The sequence below is a fragment of the Trichosurus vulpecula genome, chromosome 6 (genome assembly GCF_011100635.1).
Source record: "Trichosurus vulpecula isolate mTriVul1 chromosome 6, mTriVul1.pri, whole genome shotgun sequence".
In the NCBI taxonomy this organism is placed as follows: Eukaryota; Metazoa; Chordata; class Mammalia; order Diprotodontia; family Phalangeridae; genus Trichosurus; species Trichosurus vulpecula.
Genome location: NC_050578.1, coordinates 95,381,240 through 95,403,747, shown reverse-complemented (window position 1 = coordinate 95,403,747; position 22,508 = coordinate 95,381,240).

The window sequence follows — 22,508 nt, the reverse complement described above, 5'->3', positions numbered from 1 at the left end:
TTATTCTTCAGCAAATATTCTTAGATTCAGTAACACTGGTATCCTGCCAGCACAATGAACAAGAAACTCCATCTCTCGACTTTTGACATTTAAGATTCTTAAGACTCAACTACTTTTAGTTCATGGGTCCTGACATGCAATAGAATTCTACTTGGTCAATGAAACTTTATTATTTAGTGTGAAATTTTCTCTGTCTGAGAGTCATAAACAAACACATACATATATTGTATATATAATATATATTTACATGCTACATGTATATATTCATCATTGGTTATATTATATATTTAATTATATATTATATATAATTATATAAATATGTAATTCTAATTCCTTCTTTCTGTTGATTATTTCCAATTTATCCTATATATCACTTGATTGCACATAGTTATCTGCATATTTCCTGTCCCATTAAATTGTGAACTATTTGAGAGCAAGGAATTTCTTTTACCTTCCTTTGTATCTTTCTGGGCTTTGCAAAAGGCCTGACACATAGTAGGCACTTACTAAATAAGTATTAGCTATTGACATATTTGTATATGTGAGTATGTATAGCTTGCAACTAAAAACTAAGTCAATATTCTTATATACACATAGGTACCATATATGCACATAGATACATATGCATACCCTCAAGTGTGCATGTATATATTATGTACATATGCATGTGCCCATAGTCACATACAAACATATTTACATATTATTTACACATGCATATATGCAATGATTAGGTTTTTATTGTAGGCTCCAATCCTTACAAATTGCTTCATAGAATCATTGGGTACATCAGATGGAAACTATGTGTAGGAGAGCATTTTAAGAGTGCTCAAGTCCTCTGTAAATATCAAATGGGATATAAAGAAATAAACATGAAATATTTGTAATTCTGCTTATATGAATCTAAACAATTTGAAAATCTGAAGCTGAGGAAAAACACTTTACTAATCATGGCTTTTTATAGGTGATATAATCAAGTAGTCATCCTGTTTTCTGGATAAGGATATTCATTAGAGTCTTTGAATGTACTCATCATAGCCTTTGGGCATTTTCACAAAGTAATCTTAACTTCTGTAGTCAGTACCACTTAAATTGCTTGTAGAGCTCTAGCTACTTGGAACATAAACAGAGCAGAAGACTAAGGCTCCTGAGGCTGATAGTGTCTGATTTTATTTTATGGGTATAAGAGAAATCCTGGAAATGAGAACTTCAGAAGGCAGTGTGGGGCAGAAAAGACCACTTCAGAATCAAGAAGGATTCTTTCTAATCTCACCCTATCAATACCTCACTGTTTGATTTTGTGCAAATTCAGCTAATCTCATAGAGCCTTTCATCTCTGGAAGAAAAGGTTTGGATTAGATTTCTATGATTCTCCTCTCTGTGACAGTATGAAAATGGGTTTAAAGGCAACACTAAGGGTGAAGTTTTGAAGGTATAATAAGGAGTCATTATTTGAACCCAAGATCTGAGTCACAGGCATGGATGAATGGGAAAAATAAAGCAAGAAAAACAACAGCTGCGACAGCAATAGGAACAACTTGAATCATTTCTGACTTGATTGCCTTGGCATATAACAGTTTTATGAATGAAAAGGATCCTTTAGGAAGTATTATAATTCTTCACCATATTTAACAGGAAGGGTTATTGTATCTTGTCTAAAAGCTTTTCTACATCTATTGATATATGATTTTTATTGTTTCTATTATTAATGTGGTCAATTTTGTTTGTTGTTTTCCTGGTATAGAGGCAGACTACCCTTCTTGGTATAAATCTGACTTGCTCATAGTATATAATTTTTGTTATATTTTTGCTGTAGTGTCCTTGCTAATATTTTATTTAAATTTTTGCATCAATATTCTCTAGGAATATTGGTCTATTTTGACTCTCTCTGGTTTAGGTATAAAGACCACATTTGTATTGTAGATAATTTTTAATTTCCCTTTCCCTTTCCATTCTTCTTTAAAGATCATCAAAATTTAGCAAAATTATTCTAAGGCTCACTTTTGGAATGAATATCTGGGCTGAGTGGATGTCTTCTTAGATCAGTCCTTCTGCTGTCTTTATAAGGGTATAAAATGCTATTACTCCAGAAGGTATTATAAGGAGTCATTATTTGATCCCAAGATCTGAGTCACAGGCATGGGGATCTGTAAGCTTTCAGTACTCCCAGAGTTGTCTGCTTCATGGCAAAGTATGATCACTGCCCTCCTGTAGTTCCGTCCTGAGTTTTATAAAGTTATGACCTGGGACTGGCTTTGAGAAACACACACATGGACTTGTCGTTGGTTGGAGATCTAGTAGACTACTGTTGGACTCAGCCACTATCAGCCAGGTGGAGAACTTTGATGGTTCATAGTGATAGAACTGCCGGCTTTCTTTTGATCTGAGATTCCTGCTTCTGATGTTCTCCTAAAGGCTTAAGATTGGGCTAGAGCAGAACTGAGATCCTGTTCCTCTTCTGAGTTCACAACCACAAAGCTGCTGCTTGCTTCTGAACTTGTTCCTTCCTTAATTTTCATGGCTACTCCTGACCCTGGACTGCTATTCCTAGGTCCAGGTTCCCTCTCCAGTTTGCCCTGGATCTATGACCTGATCTATGGTGTAATGAGTGAGATACTAATTGGCACTGGATTCTTCACACTGCACTGGGTCAGGCCTTTTTATTTGAGTCTGGGACGTCTTCTTTCCCTGGTAAAGGCCTTGGTCCTCTTTCAGTTGTTGTGCTGGATTACTCTGAAAGGTATGCTCCTGGCTATACCCTGAACCCAGTTTCCATAGGCCTTTCTGTCTTTCTCCCTATGTCAGCCTGGGCTTGGAAAATTGCTCACTATGATTTTTTCTTGAATTTTTTTAATCTTATTTGGGCTGATGTATTTTCTAGATCTTTTTAATAAAGCTGTGGGAACTTGGCTCCACTTCTTCCTCTTCCTCTTTCATTTTGGCTTGTGAAGCACTAAAGATCCATTGGAACATTAAAGAATATTAACCATCATTTTCCTTAAACTATTAGAAAAAGATTTAGGTTATGGAAAGATAACTTATGAATAGTATTTTCTGTTGAAGCCAATGACATTTTGAGGAAACATACTTTCTTCCCTTATGTTTATAAAAATGCAACAGTTAACCAGCTTTCTGGGATAGCTTTATTATTTCCTCTCCTATATAAAGTAGCTCAAGGGTTCTACTTGGGATCCATGAACTTGTCTTTTTAAAAAAAAATTTGATAAGTATTTCATCATAAGTCGTTTCCTTTACATTCCTATACACTTTGACATCCGATTCATAGGCTTTGCCACACTGCCAAAGGAATTTTTGACACAGAAAAAAAGATATCTGATCTACATGATCACTGAAAGTTCCTTTTGACTTAATGCACTCAATGACAAAGGGGAAAAGTAATTCAATAACTTGATTTCTTCAAGTAAAACAGTTACTCCAGAGTATCAAAATGGAGCAGCTGATCCCCAGGGGAATCATACTTATTTTTCTGAATTTGAAAGAAAATAGAAAATCTTTCTTTTAGAAAGCATTTGAAAAGAGAAAAGTAGAAAGTGGCATGTTCTTTCTTTGACTTACGTTAACATCATAGTTCCTTCTGAAGTTCTTCAAATTTTTGCAGATTTTCTTATATGTCTTGGTTTGTCCTAACTTCCTCTTTCCTGGGAAGAACTCATTTGTGCTCAGATACTTGTGAAAATAATAACAACAGCAATGATGATTACAACATAACACATACACAAATGCACACAAAGCAACAAAATCCTGCAATTCATGGATCACAATGATGAAATGAGTAAAAATGAGATACATGGAATTTGTTTTTATAAGAATATTCTCCCACTCTATCTTCCACCCCCATTTCCTAATTGTTTCTAGTTGAGTGCTATCACACATACTTGCTTTGTTACCTAGTTGAGGTGTTTTGTACTAGTACAATTTTCGTCATGAACCAATAAACTTGTGGAATTTTATATTACATTTCAAGGCATTTTGCTAACTACAAAATGGTGATTAGATGCATTATAACTTCTGGAAATTCCTAGACTTCTTTTCACCACTTACAAAAGGAATGTGTATAACTTTCTATGGGGCAAAGAATAAAATATCTTTGGCATTATAATACTAGCTTTCATTTAAATAATGTTCTATGGTTATAAAGCACTTTGTATACATGATAGATTGTTATATGTGGGATTTCCCTTCTTGGTGGTATATTTTAGATAAAGTTGATGAGCAAAGAACTAATGAGTCAGGTTTGATTAATAAGGTTCATAAGATTAAAATATAAGAGATTACTTACTGAATGGATCTAGGTTAAGTGAGTTTTCACTCACCTACCAATCAGGAAAGCTCAGCCCCAGACCTGAGTAAAAGGCTAAACTTGGATGGAATACCTGCCCCCGGATATTGGCAATAGGTATCTCAAAATCCATGATGGAGAGTTATTGTTCTTTCCAGCAAAAAAGGAGGTTAAATTGGAGCATTTAGTATCATTTTGTGATTAGTATCCAGCATAATTTTAGATGTGTTAGTTGGCTTCCTTTAAGTCCCAACTAAAATCTTTTCTATGGGAAGGCTTCCCTACACTCTCTTAATCCTAGTGATTTTCCTCTTTTAATTATTTCCTATTTATCCTGCATATAGCTTGCTTTACCTATTGTCTCCCCCATGAGATTGTAAGCTTCTTGAGGGAAGGGACCATCTTTTGCTTCTTTTTGTATCCCCAGCAGTTAACAAGATGCCTGGCATACAGCAAGCACTTAGCAAGTGTTTATTGATTTATTGATTGATATGAGTGTGGCAAACAAAAGAAATTAAGGGAATGACTATAGGTAAATAAAATGTTGAAATCTTTCTATTTGCAGATGAAACTATGATTTATTTATGAAAGTAAAGACTCTATAAGAATTAATGGAAATAATGAATAGCCTTAGCAAAATAGCAGAATATAAGATAAGCCCAACAACCATCAGCATTCCCAGTCATCATTATCAGTAAGGACAACAGTGGCAAGCAGAAGAAACTGACAGATAAGAAGATAACATTGATAGTAATTATAAAAATAAATATTGGTTGTTGAATGATCAAGCCAAGTACAAGATCTGCCTAAAGATTATTAATGAATTTTGCAGGACTTTGGCCATGAAAAAAATTATATTCTGTGTGTGTGTGTGTGTGTGTGTGTGTGTGTGGTGTGTGTGTGTACGTGGGTATAATGGTCAGACAAGTGAGAGCTCAATGTTTATGGTTGGATCAAGACATTATATAATAGGTGGGTGGTAAACCTAAAGCACAGGTTGAGTTGTTCCAGGCAGGTCTTAAAAGACTACAAGTTGCATAGAAGTTAGTTCAGTTCCCAATAGCAATGAAATCACAGGGCAAGTCTGCCCCATGATACATAAACTGGCATTAAAGTTCAAAAGACAGCCTTTGCTACTATAATTTCCAAGAAGGAAAAATAACATTACCCATAGAAATGGAGGAATCTGGGGAGGTTTCCTGGAGGAGGTGATATTTCAGTTAAGCTTTAAATGAGGTGTAAGTGTTCCTTGTCACTCTCCTCTCCTGCTCACTTGCTTCTGAATAGAGCTGAAGGAAACCACATAATCCAGTTGATTAGATACACTACACATTTGTCTTATCTAATCACAATGGGCCCTTACTGACACAAGGCAATCCTTGTATTCTTTCTTAAAGGATTCTTCCCTGCCCACATTTTCCCTAGAGGCTGTTTCAAGCTTACTTTCTTCTCCAACCTCCTATACCACTTCCTACCCATCCCTGCCATCCTCTCTTCAGTTAAGGAGCCGGATTCATACTTCATTGAGAAAATATTGGCTGCTTGCCTTGGACTTTCTATTATGTTCTTCTCAAAATTCTTTGGCATCATCTCTCTGCTCCCCTTCTCTTTTCTTTTACTCCAGTTCTTGAGGAAGAGATGGCCCTTCCTACTAAAGCCAAACCCACAAGTAACCTTGATCTGATCCCCTCTCAGCTCCTCTGAAAGCTTGGCCTCTCTATCAGCTACTTCCTTGCTCCCTCTCCACACCTGTAACTGCAACCTATCCATTAAAAAAACCCAAACCAAAAAACCCTCAGTTGACTCTTCTATTATTCTAAGTTGTAATCCCCTTCCCTTTCATAAACTATTTTTAAATCTATTTACTGGAAAATGCTATCTACATTCAGAAAAAGAATTATGGAGTCTGAATGCAGACAGAAACATAATATTTTCTCTCTTTTTTTTCCTTCTTGTGGTTTTTTTTCCTTTTGTTTTGATTCTTCTTTCACAACGTGACTTATATGGAAATATGTTTAATATGATTGTACACGTATAGGCTATATCAGATTGCATACCATCTTGGGGAGGGGGAAAGGAAGGTGGGGGGAAAGTTTAGAACTTAAAATCTTATAAAAGGTTGAAAATTACATATATATATATACATATATATATATATATATATATATATATATATATATATATATATATATACCTATATATTAAAAAAAAAAACTATTTACCCTAATTGCCTTGGTTTCTTTTACTCAATTCTTAGCCCTTTGTAGGCTAGATTTTAGTCTTATCCTTCAACTAAAACTGCTGTCTTCCAAGTAACCAAAGATGTGATTACTGGATATTTTCTCAATCTTTGTTTTTTTTAAACTCCCTCAAGTATTACACACTATTGATCACTATTTCCTCATAGATTCACTTTCCTTCTCATGGTACTATTCTTTCTTGGTTGTACTCCTACCTGGTACCTTTTCTTTTTCTAACTGTCTCTGTCTCCACCTGTCTCTCTGTCTCTCTGTGGCTGCCTGTCAATCTCTCTATCTTTTTCCTGGATCTCATGAACTCCTGGGTTTAATTATCAGTAGATGACTCCTAGATCTATATAATTAGTATACATACATAATCCAATCCCTAGTCTATCTCCTGAATTCAACTACTGCATAAACAACTTCCTATTAATGTTTTCAAATGAAAAATAACTCGTTATTGGTAATTGTTGTTACATAAGTAACTTTGTATCATATATAGTCACATATTTGGGGAAGATGATGCTATATAAAATCAGTTTACAAGTTTCTTGGCACTCCTTTTCAGGAAAAGGAGAAATCAAGGATGAAGTGTGAGAGCATAGTAAAGGAGGGAATTGACATTTTCAAAGCAAACTTCATTTCTAGAGGGAGGAATATAAAGGAGGTAGTGTTAAAAGGAAATAAAGAACATATGTGGACCAATGACCGGTGTCTGAAGGAAGATAAAGAGAAGAAAAGAATGAGGGGAGAGGATGTGAAGTCAGTGAGAGTAGATGGCTTCCTCCAGGACTTTGGCCATGAAGAAAAAGATATTGTGTGTGTGTGTGTGTGTGTGTGTGTGTGTGTGTGTGTGTGATGGTCAGACAAGTGAGAGGCTTTTTTTAGGAAGGAAGAGATATGGGTGGGTATGTTTAGAGATAGCAAGAAGGGTCATTTATTCATTGACCAAAAAGTGAAGGAGGAGATAGTGAGGGAAGATGGCTCAGTGATCTGAAGTGAGGAGGACATGAAAAGTGGTGATGAACAAAGATTGTGATGAACAATCTCAATTTTTTTCAGTGAATCTTTTCAGTGAAATAAGAGGCAAGGTCCTAAGCTGAGATAGTGATAAATTGCCATGGGAGCTTGGAAAGGGATGAGAAAATATGGAATATTCACAATAACAAGTAAGATGTTGAATCAGTTGAATAGTCTGAAATGATTGCTTTGCTGTAGCGAGGGCTCAGTTGACATTATATAACATAAATTTGTAGTAGAAGCAAGCAGTGGTACATAGATAGGACCAAAGGCAGCAGATAGGGTGTGTGTGTGTGTGTGTGTGTGTGTGTGTGTGTGTGTGTGATACTAGACCAGGGCTTGACTAGGCAGGAACAGCAATAGGAAAAGAGACCAAGGGACTTGAGTGCAGATAACACTATAGAATTGAACTGGCTCACAAAAGGGTAGAGATAGGTAAAAGATCAGAATATATGCCAGTGGAGGGGTGATAGCCTGGGAAATAAACAAGGATTTGAGGTCAAGGTAAGAACAAAAAAAATAGGTTTAGGATCATAAGAGAAGAAAGACAGAATGAAAAAAAAGATTATAGTGAGGTAAAGGAATTTCAGAATTTGTGAAAATGGAAGTGGAATAATACCTCTGGGTGTTGTAATAATCATTAAGGGCATGATACGCTTTGTGTGTAACTGAGGTACAGTGGAAAGGAGGTTTTGGGAAAAGACGAGATTGAGAAACTGTAAAATTAGGGATTTGATGGAGCATCAATATGTATGTAGAAGCACCTTAATATGAGGGCAAGAGTTTGGGTTGTAGAGAAAGACTGTGACCTAGGTGCTGAGCTCATCAATAAGGAAAGAGAATGTCCTGGTGGTTAGTAGTAAAATGCTACTAGAATTTTCATGTGGTGATGAAATTTCAATATAATGAAATTCAAAGGAATAGAGGTCATTCAGTGATGGAGGCAGCAGGAGATGTAGAAATGGAAATAGCAAGAATTATTTTGTCACTCTTCTTCCCCTCCCACAACCATATTGCCAAAATGTTAATAACAATCACATGGGCAAAATGAATTAAAATTCTTCTGCATTTCTTTATGAAAATTTTATATCCTAGCACATGGGCAATTTTCTAAATATGCCTTACACAGCTGAGAACACATATTTATTTCTATTTCAATTCAGTAATTACTAGATATCTATCATACCATATTTATTCTAAAATTCTATTCAGTTTAACTTCTTTCTTATTTACCATTTTGTTAAATTTGTATCCATGTGAATGGGGCCCAGTGAGGTTCCAAACAATTATAGTTTTGCTATATATTTCTCCCTACAATTATCTTTTCCTCTAAGTTCTTGGATGGTATTCCATTTAGTGTATTCATGTATATATGTGTATGTATGTATGCGTATATACACCTGTATTGTTTTATTGTATAATTTGTTTTTAAGCAAGCCAGCCTTCATCAATGTTCCTGTCCTCCTCCATTTGCAGTTTTAGAGGTGAGAAAGGATCACCTCTGAATGAGATTATTATCTTTCTCATGGTTTAAGCTAAGATCTTACTGTATTCCAAGACTCCTTCCTATTTTTAGTAGAAGCTGCCAGGTCTTGAGTGATGCTGATTGTGGTTCCTTGATACATGAACTCTCTTTTTGGTTGCTTACGGCACATTCTTTTTCTTTGACATGGAAGCTCTAGATTTTGGTTGATATTTCTGGGACTTTTCAATTAGGAGTTTCTTTTGGGATGTGATTTATGAATTCTTTCTATTTTCTCTTTTTCACTTTGTCCTTTTTCTAAAGATCTGGGCAGTCTCAATTTATGATTTCTTGTGACATAATGTCCAGGATTGAAAAAAAATAGTCATAGTTGTTAGAGAGTCCAATGATTCCTACATTGTCTTTACTTGATTTGTTTCCCAGGTCAGTTGTTTTTGATATCAGATACCTTACATTTTCTCCATCTGTTGGGAGTCATGTTGCTCTACCCCCCCAATATAAGTACCACCATTGAAAACCACCCCAGGTTTAGGTGAAAGTGAGGTTACATTCCTAAATGTGTATGTGTGCATTTTTCTCTCTCTCTCTCTCTCTCTCTCTCTCTCTCTCTCTCTCTCTCTCTCTCTCTCTCTCTCCCTCTCTCTCTCTCTGACAGAAACTTCACAAACATTTATTTGTGATTACTATGTGCTTGGAACTTTGCTAAGTTCTAAGGATATATAGAAAGGCAAAGCTAGTACCTATTCTCAAAGGTCAGAGAAAATATAGAAAATAACTAGATATATATTCAATTATGGAGGTAATAATAGTGATCCATTGGAGTTTACTGAGTATGAGGGTGGCATGGTCAGACCTATACTTTAGCAGAATCATTTTGTCAGCTAAGAATGAGCTTGAAATGCTGCATACCTATATAAGGAACTTTGTGACAGTGGAAATAAAGGAGTTCAAGAAAGGCAGTTGAGAAAGAATGACTTAGAAAAGTGAACTGGGTCCTTCTAAGATCTCATGAAGTTTCAGAATCCTGAAAGAGATTAAAATTTAAGACATAGTGAAAAAGGAAAGAACATTTCAGACAGCAGGGGCTATGTCAGAAAAAGACAAGTTTGGAATGAGATACGGTTCAGGGTAATCCATGCCTGGGTTTTCCCTAAATATCCTGACCAATTTGAGCTGACAACATCCCAGAATCCCCTAACACAACGATATTTTCTTGCTGCACATATTCATGAATAGTACATAGCAGATGTTGAACGTTTAATTTAACACATTTGTCTAATCAACCTCTGCTACTCTCTACACTTTATGATAGAAATAAACACTTGGATTTATACTCCCATTATCTTAGAAGTCTAAGTTAAACTGCTTCCCAGGAACTTATATAAAAATAGTCATTCTTCATAACCTAATAGGCTGTCTTTTACAAAAAAACACATGGGTGGTTATTACATTCAGCATTAAAACTGCTGTAAGAAGCATAGCTCAGGTGAAGAGAAAGAAAAAAGGAATTTGATTATCTTCCATGGAAGAACATTTTAAAGGTTAATTAGTTTCCAGTAAGGTATTCTAGGAAGATGGCAAATACTGTGTTCATTGTCTCACTCAATGAGGCAGGTAGGGAGTTTAGTGGATAGAGCGTTGAACCTAGCATCATGGTCCTTCCTAGGACACTTAGGAGCTATATGACTCTAGGTAAAGTTACTTAATCTTCGTTTCCTGATACATAAAATGGGGATGACAATGATAACACCTAACATCCAGGATTATCATGAGGATACAATAAGATGATTATTTGTAAAGTCTTTGGCAAACCTTAAAGTGATACAGAAATGCTATCTGCTATTATTATGAAGGAAGGATGGTTATTTCTGAACAGGTTTTTTTTAAATTTCCAAAATGATTGGTGGAAATGGGATCCAAAACATATGAAAATGCCTAGAAGAAGACCTCTAGTATGTTAGGTAGATACTCAATAGAGGAATTATGGAAGGGCATAGATAGGAATTATGTTGAATGAGAAAGCACATCTGGGGGTTTGGTGATTCACCAGTTTACCAGTGCAAGTGAGTGTCAGAGTGGGAAGGAGGAGAGAAGATTCATACTGATGAGATCACAGATCCAATGAAATATAACTTTTCTTTTAAAAGTCATGAATAATAAAAGTAATATACATATTACATTAGTTACAGGTGGAGGTGAAACTAGGAAATATATAAATCATTATGATATTAAGAGTTTTATGAAGTCTTTACAAAAAAAAATTCAGAGAACCCAAAACATGTTGTAGGGTATTGGGTGAGTGGTCTACAGAGGAAGAACAGTCTGCACAATTCATACCACATTTAAATGCTTCCTTGGAAGCCAAGTGGAGAGATTTACTCATTCCAGTGAGATCTAAGAACCATCTAACAATAGTAAATCTATAATTATTCTTGCATATCTGGGAACAATAGAAGAAAAAAGGTCTAAAGTACCATATTAATTAAAAACATCATTAATTCTTTTTCCTAGTTAGGAAAAATGATCCCCAAAATATATAACATGCTTAGAAATTATTTAGATCTAGTTTACATATTAAAGTATTATATTGAAAAATTATTTGGTTTTGTCTGACCTATTTTAAGAGTCACAACCTACATGATATATTAGCTAACCTAAAAACATCAAGCATTTTTTTCTTTTTTAAACAAAGAATGATATAGAAATAGAGTTACAGAATGCAAAAAGGGGAATAGAAGATCAAAACAAGGCACTCATTTATTTTATATCAGTATTCTGAAAGACCTACTTTTGAGAAACAATTTAAAATTATGTAATATTTTCACATATATTCTTAGAAAATCAAATGTTAATATTAAAATGAGGATAGATTGACAGTATAGATAGAAAATACACTTTTAATCTATACTTTCAATGTACCTGGATGATACAAAACTTGCATTTGGATAAGTAAAAAAGTCATTTAGAATCTTCAGTTTTTAAAATGATACTGTATTAAGAAAATTGAATTGAATTCATTTCAGTTCAACAAACACTTATTTACTACTTACTAATGCAATGTATTTAAGGATCTGCACTTCTAAATTGTTAATGACACTAAAGAAGATAAAATAAGGAAGAGCCCTTGAACCTAACCAAGTACACAGACATACAAATCTGTGCTGGAGGTGACATAATTGTGCAGACACTGAGGAATCAATTTTTATTTTATTTTATTTTTTTTTATTTTTTTTTTATCTTCCTCCCTCTTCTTTCCTGTGGGGTAAGATACCCAACTGAGTATGTATGGTATTCCCCCTCAGGCCAAATCTGATGAGAGCAAGATTCACTCATTCCCCCCTCACCTGCCCTCTCCCCTCCTCCCATAGAACTGCTTCCTCTTGCCACCTTTATGCGAGATAATCCACCCCATTCTATCTCTCCCTATCTCCCTCTCTCAGTATGTTACTCTCTCATCCCTTAATTTCTTTTTATTTCTTTTAGATATCTTCCCTTCATCTTCAACTCACCCTGTGTCTGCTCTCTCTCTTTTACATATATATACATACATACATATATAAACACACACACATATATATATATACACATACATACACATACACATAGATATATACCTACATACACATTCACTTATATATATACATAAACATATATATATATATATACATACACATATACATATATATGCATATTCCCTTCAACTACCCTAATACTGAGGTCTCATGAATCATACTCATCATCTTTCCATGTAGGAATGTAAACAAAACAGTTCAACTTTAGTAAGTGCCTTGCAATTTCTGTTTCTTGATTACCTTTTCATGCTTCTCTTGATTCTTGTGTTTGAAAGTCAAATTTTCTATTCAGTTCTGGTCTTTTCACTGAGAAAGCTTGAAAGTCCTCTATTTTATTGAAACTCCATATTTTGCCTTGGAACATGATACTCAGTTTTGCTGGGTAGGTGATTCTAGGTTTTAATCCTAGCTCCATTGACCTCCGGAATATTGTATTCCAAGCCCTTCGATCTCTTAATGTACAAGCTGCCAGATCTTAGGTTATTCTGATTGGGTTTCCACAATACTCAAATTGTTTCTTTCTGGCTGCTTGCAGTATTTTCTCCTTGATCTGGGAGCTCTGGAATTTGGCAACAATATTCCTAGGAGATTTCTTTTTGGTATCTATTTGAGGAGGCGATCGATGGATTCTTTCAATTTCTATTTTGCCCTGTGGCTCTAGAATATCAGGGCAGTTCTCCTTGATAATTTCTTGAAAGATGGTATCTAGGCTCTTTTTTTGATCATGGCTTTCAGGTAGTCCAATAATTTTTAAATTATCTCTCCTGGATCTATTTTCCAGGTCAGTGGTTTTTCCAAGGAGATATTTTACATTGTCTTCCATTTTTTCATTCCTCTGGTTCTGTTTTATAATATCCTGATTTCTCATAAAGTCACTAGCTTCTACTTGCTCCAATCTAATTTTTAAAGTAGTATTTTCTTCAGTGGTCTTTTGGACCTCCTTTTCCATTTGGCTAATTCTGCCTTTCAAGGCATTCTTCTCCTCATTGGCTTTTTGGAGCTCTTTTGCCATTTGAGTTAGTCTGTTTTTTAAGGTGTTGTTTTCTTCAGTGTATTTTTCAGTATTTTTTTGGGTCTCCTTTAGCAAGTCATTGACTTGTTTTTCATGGTTTTCTCGCATCCTTCTCATTTCTCTTCCCAATTTTTCCTCTACTTCTCTAACTTGCTTTTCCAAATCCTTTTTGAGCTCTTCTATGGCCTGGGGCCAGTTCATGTTTTTCTTGGAGGCTTTGGTTGTAGGCTCTATGACTTTGTTGTCTTCTTTAGGCTGTATGTTTTGGTCTTCTTTGTCACCAAAGAAAAATCCAAAGTCTGAGACTGAATCTGGGCGCGTTTTCGCTGCCTGGCCATATTCCCAACCAACTAACTTGACCCTTGAGTTTTTCAGTGGGGTATGACTGCTTGTAGAATAACGAGTTCTATGTTCTACGTTTGGGGGGGAGGTGCCAGCTCTGTCAGAGCCGCACTCCTCCTTCCCCAAGGACCCCCAGTCCAGACTGGGCTTAGATCTTCAGCAGGCTGTTGCACTCCTGCTCTGATCCGCCACTTAATTCCTCCCACCAGGTGGGCCTGGAGCCGGAAGTAACAACAGCTGTAGCTGCCCCACCTCCGCTGCCCCCGGGGCTGGAAGCCGAACCGTGAACTCCTTCCACTCCTGCAGCTTTTCCCACTAACCTTCTCCGCAGTCTTTGGTGTTTGTGGGTCGAGGGGTCTGGTAACTGCCGCAGCTCACATATTCAGGGCGCTATGGCCCCCTCCACCCGGCTTCTGGTCTGGATCATCCAAGCCGCTCAGGCTGGGCTCTGCTCCACTCCGTTCCCAGCTCCCAGCTCCGTGTGGAATAGACCTCACCCAGAGACCATGCAGGCTGTCCTGGGCTGGAGCCCTGCTTCCCTCTGCTGTTCTGTGGGTTCTGCCGTTCTAGAATTGGTTCAGAGCCATTTTTATAGGTTTTTGGAGGGACTCGGGTAGGGAGCTCACTCTAGTCCGTGCTTACCAGCCACCATCTTGGCTCCGCCCCCAGGAATCAATTTTTAAAATAACCATAAAGAGAATGGTTTTAAAAGAAAGAAAAAAAATCTCTGTTGGCACTTTTACCAGACAACATCAATAACTACCAACTCACGACTCTAGTTTCTTACCTCCATAGAATCTTGTGATAATGGTCTAAGTATGCATTAAAGATACCCATGATTAAAATATGAAAAAGAATCAGGCAGATTTTTTTATAGATGATTTTTATATCTTCATGATGACACGTCTGAGTGAGAGGCTTAGAAAACCTAAGAGTTTGATGCCTATATTGTTTGTTGATAAAAAAAATACTCCCCCCCCCAAAAAAAACCCAACACTTTTGTTTCAGTAAATTAAAATGAAGCTTTGGAATCTATCTTCCAACAAATTCATATAAATTAAAATCATGAGACATTATATGTCAGATATAAATATGGACATACTTTTATTTACCCATTATTCATAGGTTATCATCGTCAATCCATGCATATACAATAGTGATACTAATGTTTAGGTAAGACTTGGAATATATCAATATCATGGAGGGTTGCTTATAGTTACCAAATAAAAAAAATTCTATTGATGGTGAAGTTATCTAGATCCTTCTGCTAGGGATAATATTGTGCTGCTTGTATTGAATTCTAGAATACTATAGAACCTCCTAAGTGAAGTCAGTTAAAAACTGGTGAACCTAATCATCCACTTTTGGGAAAATTGCAGCAAACAGTTGAATAGGTAGCCCATTGAGTTAATCAATCCAAATATAGATCTCGTATGGGTTCTACACATGGAAAATGAAGTGGGCCCAAAATTGAACAGTAGAAAGAGAAGGGGTATTATTTCATTTGAGAAATTAGACAATGCTTTTGGTAATTCCTGACATGCTTGCCACTTAAAAATCTCATCTGTTAGAATCAGTATTCTCCACTGATGCTATACATTTATAAATCATATAATATCATATTACATAAACAAGAATTGGAAGAATAGGAGGCCTCAAGGAGGATGCAAACATACACAGTGGCTCTAAATAGGCTGTGGTACATTATCAATAAACAGTGACCTGTGCATGAGGAGTGCTCTAAAAGATACCATCAAGGATATGTCAAACCTGAAAAGGAAGTGTCAGGTCATGTAGCAAGAATAAATGATAACAGATGTGCAGCTTGAGGGGTGCATTGCTATGTATGACATAAAAGAACCAGAAAGGGGGATGGAGCCAAGATGGTGGCTGGAAAGCAGGGACCTGCCTAGGGCTCTCCCCCAGAACCCTTCAAACGCCGATAAAAATGGCTCTGAACAAATACTAGAACTGCAGAACCCACAAAAGAGCAGAGAGAAGCAGGGCTCCAGCCCAGGACAGCCTGGATGGTCACTGGGTAAGGTCTATTGCTCACAGAGCTGGGAGTGGAAAGGAGCAGGGCCTAGTGTGGCCTGCACCTGGACCAACCAGACTGGGAGCTGGGTGGAACAGGCCCTAGTGCCCCGAGCTGTGGCAGTTACCAGACTTCTCAACCCACAAACACCAAAGACAATAGAGAAGGTTAGTGGGAAAAGCTGCAGGGGACAGAGAAAAAGGAGTTCGTGGTTTGGCCACCCCCCCCCCCCAGAGGCAGCAGGGTAATGCAGCTACAGAACTATAGCTGTAGTTGCTTCTGGCCCCAGGCCCACATGGTGGGAGGAATTAATTGGCAGATCAGAGTGGGAGTGCAGAGCCTGCTTAAGATCTGAGTTGCTGTTAGGGTTGGCGGTTTGTGGGGGAGGAGGAATGCTGGTGTGGCACAACTGGCTGTATAGAAATAGCTCTGAAAACAACAGCGCATACCCTCAAGCTTGGAACAAAGTACTCTCTACTCTACAAGCAGTCATACCCCAACAAAAAACTCAAGGGTCGAGTAGTTGGCTGGGAACATGGCCAGGCAGTGAAAACAGACTCAGATTCAGACTCAGACTTTGGAATCTTTCTTTGGTGACAAAGAAGACCAAAACACACAGTCAGAAGAAGTCAACAAAGTCAAAAAGCCTACATCAAAAGCCTCCAAGAAAAACATAAACTGGTCTCAGGCCATGGAAGAGCTCAAAAAGGATTTGGAAAAGCAAGTTAGAGAAGTAGAGGAAAAATTGGGAAGAGAAATGAGAAGGATGCGAGAAAACCATGAAAAACAAGTCAATGACTTGCTGAAGGAGACCCAAAAAATACTGAAGAAAACAACACCTTAAAAAATAGACTAACTCCAATGGCAAAAAAGCTCCAAAAAGCCAATGAGGAGAAGAATACCTTGAAAGGCAGAATTAGCCAAATGGAAAAGGAGGTCCAAAAGACCACTGAAGAAAATACTACCTTAAAAATGAGATTGGAGCAAGTGGAAGCTAGTGACTTTATGGGAAATCAAGATATTATAAAACAGAACTAAAGAAATGAAAAAGTAGAAGACAATGTGAAAAATATCCTTTGGAAAAACCACTGCCCTGGAAAATAGATCCAGGAGAGATAATTTAAAAATTATTGGACTACCTGAAAGCCATGATCAAAAAAGAGCCTAGATATCATCTTTCAAGAAATTATCAAGGAGAACTGCCCTGATATTCTGGAGCCAGAGGGTAAAATAGAAAATGAAAGAATCCACTGATTGCCTCCTGAAAAAGATCCCAAAAAGAAAACTCCTAGGAACATGGTCACCAAATTCCAGAGCTCCCAGATCAAGGAGAAAACACTGCAATAAAAGAACCAGGAAAAGGCCTTGGGCACACTGGTTAAATTTTTTTCTGGAGAATTTATGCAAAGACATGGATAAAGTCACATGGGGTGTGAAGGGACTGAAGGGATGGTATCAGTTTAGTGGAACAGTTAAATCAATGACATCATGTCTTTGCTGAGGTATCAGATTTTACTGGAGGAACTGGGCTAGATGCTAGGGATAGAAGGAATGAGACATATATTCCTTGCCCTTTTTAATTTGTACAGTGAGTTAATGACATCTCCTTGATGAAAATATAATCCCTAGAAATTTAGAACTAAAAGGAAATTTATCATCAACTCTGACCCCTTCATTTTACAGATGAGGAAACTGAGACCAGAAGCCTTGTATGATCTGTGCATGGTGAATAGTGTCTATAAAATAAGAATGAAAATAAGACATGCTCTAGTTTAGAGATAAGAAAAGCAAGATGTAGTTTAGAAGTGAGCATGCTGCTTTTTATAATACTAAATATTTTATATTTTTTGTTAAATAATTTTTATTTCCTTTTGGGGGGTGTTGGAAAGAGATAGTATTAGAGTTAAATTCCTAAAACAAGGTCAGGATATTATTTATTATCCCTGCAAAACACTGTCAATTCTATATGCAAGATTTAATGAACTGAAAGAACCCTTTGAAGGTTATTTATCCTCTATCTCCTTCCATTGCTTTTGGGCAGGATAACATGCAAGGCATACAAAAGAGGAAAGAAACTTTGCAAATTTCTTGAGCAAGTGGCAGCATTCTCAGCAGAAGAACTGAGTTTAAATGTGAATTCATCCAGTAATTAACTGTGTGAATTTGGATGTCATATTACCCCTTCAAGTCTCTGTTTCCCCATCTGTCAAATGGCAATGATAATTACTTTTTACACACGATCAAAGAAGATAATGTAAATTGTACAACAAAGTATAGATGCAAAGTATTCTCAGTATTAAGGTGCTAGTCGGCTTCTAATCTCAGAACTTTTAATATAGCTTATTGAAAATCATTAATAAAAACATCGAATTAAACAAAATCATGAACTTATAGGTGCAATTTTAAAAACAATAATGTCCAAATCTCCTTCTGATTGCCCCGAATTCATTTTTTTTTTTAAATTTGCTTTGTGACATTTAGAAAGAAGTAATGGATGTTGTTGAAATATTTCTAACTTTTGAAGTCTGTGTCATGGAGCACAATCATGTGCCAGAAAAAATTCTTTGGTGCTTGTCAGAGATAATATTGTTTGAATGGACTATTGGCGTAACTCAATAGACATTAAAAAAACTGTTCTTGTAGTGAGGGAGCTCTTTCCAAATTGTAAACTGATTTTTTTTCTGAAATACCTTCATTCTCTTGCCTAAGAATTGTAGATCTGCTCACCCATTCCTTAAGATTATTTCACATACTTAAATGATTTCAATAAAATCCCTCCCTCACCTACTTTTTTAAGGTTTTCTAAACCCAATTCCTTTAGAATTTCCTTATGAGGTCTATTATCCCAACAACTAAGCATTATTATTGCATGTTGCCTTCAGAAACTTTCAAAGTCGAAAGTCATGTCCACTTCATTTGTGGGCCCCAAGGAGAACTTGAAATTTTAATGAAGTACTCTGTCAAACTTAAGAAGATGATTTATTTTTATTTATTTTTGCTGTGCTTATGGAGTATTATCCTAGATGCCATAATGTCATTAGGAAAAGCTGCCTTTTCCAGTATTCTGTCATTTGGAAATCTCTATTAACCAGAACTCCTCTGCTTCTCCAGTACAATGCCAACTGACTTTCATAATGTTGACCTTGACACACTGAAAGAGCTTGAAATACATTCTCAACCACAAAAGACAGAGTAAAGCAAGCACTGTGTCTTCTCAAGTCGTGGTTAGGATGAAAAAAGTTCATTTTGTCTCTGAGGGTCCTTGATAAGCAGTCTGCTCTCAAACGGTACCAAATGTTAGAAAAACAAACAAACAGAATTGACAACCCTCGGAGAGCAAGGGCCACGTTCAAACCTCATGGGTGTCATGGGTGTCATACACTGTGTCATGAACTCACTTCTCAGCATGAAATGAAATACAGAACAATTTAATAAGGATGACCTTAGGTGATATAAGCTTTGTCAAAATCTTTGGGGCGTTTAGGGACTGACGTTGAGGGATTAATTTAGGGCAAATTCCCTGATCTAGGTATACTGTGAAAAAAAAAATGAGAACACCCTGTTTCTGTCTGCTTTGGATGCTGAGCGGTCACAAACCGAGACCACCCAATTCTACCGTCCGAAACAAGCCTTTCTGCCCCTGATGACAGTCTTTTTTATGCACCCGCATATAGCTTAGCTATCCTTGGTGCTGCCTTCTTGCCAAAGCCCCAAATCCTATTGGAGCCCTCTTTCCCTCCATTTAGGCTAGGGAAGCCCTGAGTCTGGCCCTCCTCCTCCCACTCCTGCATCCTCGCTCTGCTCCCCGGACTGCAGCTTCGCGATGCCCGCAGCGGGGTCCTGACCGCGCCGGAGGACGCCCGGGAAGCTGGGCGCTCTCGCTACGGCGCAGGCTCCGCTGCTCGGAGCAGGCGCGTCAGCCGCAGCTGGGCTCGGGCCATCAGGGAGAGAACTGCCCCCTTGGCTAGGCTCGCAGCCCAGCCAGGACCCCGGGCTGCCGCCTCCTCCGCCGACTGCACGTTCACTGGCCCCCGCGCTTGCTTGCTCCGCGCTTTCCCCTCGCTGGGCCGGCTTGGGCTAGGGGCGCCTTGGAGGTGAGTGAGTACCAGGGTACCATTGCAAAGTGAAGGTGGGGGGGGGGGCGGGGGGAGAAAGAGGAAGGAGAAGAGCTTGTCTGGGCCGAGGACGCATGCGAGCTGGTTGGGTTTTAGGAACCGGACTAAATAAACCAAGGAAAGGCTGGGGCAAGGAAAGGGGGTAAGCTTCTGTAGGGGGAAGCAAGGACTGCGGCGTAGGGGTATAGGGGAGAAAGAAGCTGTGGGGCATCAGAGCCTGCGGGGATGAGACACTGCATCTCCATCACCTTCGGTGCTCTGCCTTGCCCAGGGGTGCTGATGGAGGGGGGACTGAGCACATTTGGGAATGGCAAAGGGATAGGGACTGGGGAATGGGAATGCAGGATGTCCCATCAGCAATTTTCTGCTAGTAAACCCCAGCAAACGTTATTGCTGGTTTTGGAAAGGTTGGGGGTTGGTAGCTGAAGGAAGAAAGCTTCCATTCCAACCTGATGCTCTTAGGTAGTCCCCTCTTCCCCCCGCTCCCAGGGAATGAAAGTGAAGGTGAGACCTACTGGCATAGGTGAGGGTGTCTTAGAATGAACTTGTACCCCTTCTGGAATGGGGGAAGGGAGTCATCAATGCTGTAGTTGGCAACTGAGACCTTCCTGCAGTTGTCATGATAAGCCATGTCTACTGTAAAAGCAGCAAAGAAAAGGGCCTACTGGATTTCCCCTTGGGTAGTGGGCAAGGAAAAGGCCCAGTGCTAAAAAAGACCATTTAAATGTTTTTTTTTTTCTGAGGGACCATGAAAATCTCTAAGGCAGAAAGGAAAGAATGCATTAAAGAAAGGCGTTAAAGAAATTGGAATGCCTTCTTCACCCTTGGGTAGACAGTGAGGAAGCTGTTTATGGTACTGAAAGTAAAAGATGCAGAGGCAGGAAGCTATCTTGATCTTTATGGGGCAAAAATGTGACTCCAGTCTGCAGCATGAGGAATACTGAGTGTGATCAAGCATGTGACCCAGAATGGTTGTTGTTTCATTGTCTCCTTTAATGTTACCTGAGACTATATGAACAATATTTTTTATGATTTATTTTAGTACTATATGGCAAAGTCCTCCCCAACTAATATCTGCCTTGGGAAAACAAAACAACCTTTTTCTGCATTTAACACTTTAACAATCCCGTGCTTAACACAGTGCCTGGCACATAGTAGGAGCTTAATAAAATTTTATTGATTGATATTGATTTTAGCCTATATGTAGGAATAGGTTTGAGTGGAAGTGTTGTTTGAAACTATCCCAATAATATTTTTTTCTTTTAGCTTTACTGATATTTGTTAGAATTTTAAAATTAAGATTAATAAAATTTCATACATATTTGATGATTGCTTGTCCTTTACGAGTCCTTGTGAATTCCATCCATTGTATTTTTTCTCAATATGACACTCATGAGTAGAGATTAAATAGGCTGAAAATAACATGCGGTAATTGAACTCATATTTTAACTGAAGAGGTTTGAGCTCTAAAGATAGGAGAAGATAATATACAGGCTCTTTTGGTACAAATAAGGTATGCTGGAATAGAAATTCAGGTATTTGCCATTAACTTCACTAATGTAAACATTTTATTTTTTCTCTCATAGATCATTCTGGACTTTATTCAAGATGAAGTTCTTTTGGGGGATTCTCTTTCTTATTTTATTCTCCTTCTGGGTTGAAGAAGCCTGTTCTAAAGAGAAGTCTTCCAAGAAAGGGAAAGGGAAAAAGAAGCAGTATCTGTGCCCATCGTATGTTGTTTATATTTTTATTTGCAGAAACAAGCTGTGATTGATTTTTTTAATCTCTAAAGGGAGCATATTGTAAACATGAAAGCTAATGCTTCTCATTAGGAGTTTAACATGATTCTCTTATATTTAGAACAAGGTAAGGTGAAAAGATAGTTAAGTGGGATGGTTAGCTTTCATTATTTAAAAAAAATCTATAAATTAAATGCCATCAGCTTATAAAACTTTAAAATTTCTTGTGAAACAGTAAAAAAGGCGCCATAGCCTCCTTATTCTGATTGGAAGCTTTTCATGGGTTACTGAAGCACCATATTTCTTTAGAATAGGGCAGAAAATAAGTCTGCTAAAGTTGGCCTGGCTATCTGTCTATCTGTGTGGGGTGTGTGTGTGTAACGTCTATCTACGCACATACATATATGTGTGTGTATATATATGTACATATGTACATGCATATAAATACACGTGTGTGTGGTAATGAATGAGCATTTACCTAAGCAGTGAAATATCCATGGCTACCTTACTCACCATTTTAATGTTACACATATGTATGTATACATATATATGAAAATATGCTGAAAAAATCAGTTTATGAGGTTGTTTCCAGAAGAGTGTTTTTTTAAATCAATGACAGTATGTAAATTTAAAGTGACAAATGACTGGGGCAC